This window comes from Chelonoidis abingdonii, chromosome 23 (assembly GCF_003597395.2).
Source record: "Chelonoidis abingdonii isolate Lonesome George chromosome 23, CheloAbing_2.0, whole genome shotgun sequence".
NCBI classification, from domain to species: domain Eukaryota; kingdom Metazoa; phylum Chordata; order Testudines; family Testudinidae; genus Chelonoidis; species Chelonoidis abingdonii.
Window position 1 is genome coordinate 12,331,235 of NC_133791.1, and position 4,082 is coordinate 12,335,316.

The following is a 4,082-nucleotide window of genomic DNA, read 5'->3' on the forward strand; positions in this document are numbered from 1 at the left end:
CTAGTGTCCATAATAGCTGCAGAGAGCATGCTGGGAAAGGCACATATGAAAAAAAGTGGACATAGGCAGAAATTTTGTTGTCGTCTGGCAGCCAGGGAGAATATTGCTCTGGTTAATGTTGATGAGAAGGTTGATGATACTGATTAACTGAGTGTCAGGGATCTTGGTGTAAGAAACTCTAGGATTTTTGTGGTCAAAGTCTGGTGTTTTCATGGACACAGTGGGATCTGCATCCTCCTTATGATTTCCTCCTTTTGTGTTATTTCACATTCATGCAGTACAAAATCTGGATTCCCCTCTTACAGCATCTGCTTCCAGTACTCAGGTTTTCTCGCCGGGCACCTTGCGTGGGCCAGCTACTCTGCCTGTTGCGAACAAGGGTCAAAGCTTGGTTGTCTGTCCCAATGAAGCTGTACATATACATTACCTACACAAATACATGGACCCATGTGGGCAGGCAGTCATGGGCGTACGCTCACGCTGGCAGCAAATTCAATCCATTCTTGGACTTGGCCTTCCTCTTTTTCTCTCGCCCCCTCCTTTCTACATCTCATTCGAGCCCCAGTAGTTTGAGCAAATACAGCCATTATAAACTGCTCCCTACATTCTGCAGAGGCCAGGCTATTTTCTATTGGAGCTAATTGTCCTTATCTAGTGATTTGCAGATACACATTTGGTAATTTCGCAAGGTGGGAATGTGATAGTCTGGAGCAGCTAATTGGCCTACGTGGTCTCTGAGGCCAGCTTTAGACTCTTGATTACCTGTGTGGATGAGCCAGGTAATTACCGCTCTGCATAATGAGGAAGGCAGGCCTTCCGCAGGAATAAGCTGGCTGCAAGGTTAATGAGTCAATTTGAAGGTGCCCTCCCAAGTCAGTAGAGAGGAATGAATCACAGAGCATCAATTGCTGTGGGGGGTCAGAACCTGAAAACCAGCAGCGTGGTCTAACGGGCAGCGCACTGAGAGGCGGGTCGAGATACTTGGTTGTATTCCCAGCTCAGCTGTGTGGCACTTTGCCTCTGTTTCCTCTCCCTCCCTTTAGTCTGGTCTATTTAATCTGTGCTGCAGGAAATCTCTCACTATGTGTTCGTATAGTGCCAGGTGCAATGGGACCCTGCCCTCCATTGGGGCCTTCAGATGCTGCTGAACTACACAGCATTACTAATATTAAATACTGTCAAATAAAATGAAGTGGACCTGAAATCCGCACCACTTCCTCTACAGTAAGAAAATGTTGGTGTGATTGCCGTGATATAGCAGGCTGAGCAAGCCCAGCTGGAATGGGTACGGTGGGGACAACAGGACATCCTAGTTATGAGGTCCCGGCTGTTAGCAGGATTTAAAGCAAAGCTGCGTTGGTTGAAGACTGGAGTCAGAAGGAGCCTGATTCTCTGTGCTTCCTTGCAGCTTTGCCTTGCTGTTTACACAGATGCAAAGTGGGTGTGAACCCCTCTCCTTGGTGGAGTGGAGAATTCTGGTGCAGGTAGCAGTTTGCATCAGCTTTGCAGACGCATATGTGAGCAAAATGTGTGTCACATCCCCCTCTAGTGCTAGGTATGCTAGAGAGTAATTACCTACTACTCCTGCTAGCTAATGGAGTCACTCCTTGAGCATCAGTGGCAGAGGTCTGTGCTGCAGCAATGAGGACACAGGGAGGTTGTTACAGCTACCCAAGTTACAGGGTAGTGGAGGATGGTGCTCATGCAGTGAGGGTGTTAGCGTTTTTCCTGGGTTGGGGATGGGAATTGTATTCCAAGGGCTGCGTATTATTTTCTGTTCCTTTGAAGCTGCGTGGTAGACTGACTGACTGAATAAGCTTTTAAGCCCCAATCTCCATAATTAAACAGGTAGAACGGAATCAATTCCGGTCGGTGTCATTAGAGATGGATGTTCCTCTTCCCGAGCTGCTGGCTGCAGGCAGAGCAGGATGTGGAGAGCCGGAAAAGGAGGCTGGCAAGTGGGTTAAAAAGGAATCAGTGTCAGAGGCAGGAACTAGAAAGCAGACCTGCTGAGCAGCTTTCTGGCAGGTACCCAGCGATTTAATGATGTGGTTAACATCTCAATAGCGGGGTGGCATGTTTGCGGAGGAGGGAGAGGGCACTAGCCCATTGGGATTGATGGAACTTGCCAGAGGTTAAACATTTGCAGGAGATTCATGCGCTCAAGGGACCCAGCCATCAGCGCAGCCATAAGCCTCAGCAACCCAGCTACACTCCCAGGACCAGGTCCTGCAGTGCAATAGCAGCTATGCACCCCAACTCTGCCTCTGCACCTCAATATTAGCCCGGCACCCTTAGACACTGTCTAGAGTAACACACAACTCTGGCCTACACTCTAATGTTATCCCTGTACCAGGAGCCCTCCCACCCCCACATCTGACCCCTTTATACAGTCCTGACCCCCACTTTCTAACCTGCCCTAGCAGCTTGGAAGCCATCCTCGGAGCAGGCGCTGCCCGCTCCACCAGGACTTTACCAAGCCGTGAGACAAACAGCTGCACTTGCCTGCAGCCTGCATCTGTAGAGGAGCCACAGCCCCAAGAAGAACCTGTGTGCATGGCCCTGGGAACTTGGATCACACTGAGGTACCTGAAATGGCACAGCCCAAAAGGGAAGTCCCATCAGCGCCAACCCAGGTGCTCTATTCCCTTCTCAAAGGGGTAGCGCTGTGGCCCACAGCACAGACGTGGGCATCATGAGAAGTGGGTTCTGTTTCTGACTCTGCTGTTGACTCCTTGCATGACCGTAGGCAGATCTGACTCAGTTATCCCATCTGTAACTTGGGCATAATGGGACACGCCCTCCTTTTTAAAGTGCTTTGAGATCCCTGGATTGAAAGGTGCCATGGCTGTGCAAAGTACTTACTGTGACTGTAGCGGGGTGGTTACCCCACTCCTGCCCTGAAGGGCTTAAAACTGCCTTGGGAGAGGGCTGTGGCAGGGAAAGCAGCTACTAGGCTGATTGGGGAAGCAGCTGCAGCTGGGCCACACCTCAGTCAGGCCTCAGCTGGCCCTATATAAGAGGCTGGGAGCCAGGAGTTCAGCAGTCTCTCTCTGCGTTCAGAGAGAGCAGGGCCTGGCTGCAAGGAGGTTAACCAGGTATCTGGAGTGGAGCAGGGCTGGGGAAAGGCCTAGGGAACTGGTAAGGCCTATGAGGTACTGGGTTGCAGGGGCAGCCCACGGGTAGCCAGAGGCAGCAGGTCCGACCCCTTTGCCTGTGACGAGTGGTTTATACTGCAGTCTGCCCCAGTGAACAGAGGCTAGATGGAGACTGGGCAGTAGCCAAGACTGAGGCAAGGTGGGGATAGTGGGTGGGGATTCCCCTGGGAGGTGGAGACCCAGACTGTGGGGTTTCTGCCAGGGGGCAGCACTCAGTTAAAGGGGCACCAGGATCCTGGGAGGGACACGGGCCCAGCAGTAGTGGATCACCGGCCTGCAGAGGGCACTCTGGATGCTGGTGAGCTAATTCCCTGGACGACCAGCAGGAGGCACTGCAGCTGTGAATCACGCTCTGCGACAGTGACAAATACCATTCCTCTCTCTTTGCCTCCCACCATCCTTCCTGTGCTGCTGTCCTACGACTAGGAGAAACTTGTCCAGCTTTCTGATGATGGTTTCGGCTGCAAGGAAGAGAGCTTATCTGTGACAAAAAAGATAGCCTGGAAGATGTTAGGCCCAGCAGAGCAGAATTGCCACCTGCCCCTTCTGCCTCTCCCATCCCACGACCATTAGATGTAAAGGAACGAATCGGCAAGGGAAGGAGTTCGAAGCAGCATGGCTTTCTGGGATTCAGCATAGCTGTCATTAGTAAAACAGCAGGCGCTCCACATCTTGGTCTGCAGTGATGTTGTCTGGGGACGCGGGTCAATTGCCTGGCCATGCTGCCGCGTGGGAGAGAGAGGAACAGGCAGCTTTGATTATTCATGCAGTTCAAAGGTCTGCACGGCCATCTGCTTGCTTGCTGGCATGTGTGGATGGAAGGCCATTGCAGCAGCTGCAAGCTGCAGAGAGGAGATCCAGAGCGTTTGCTGTTGTCCGGATCCTCTGGCTGGCTTGGCTGGCGATGGGAGAATGTTCAGTGGG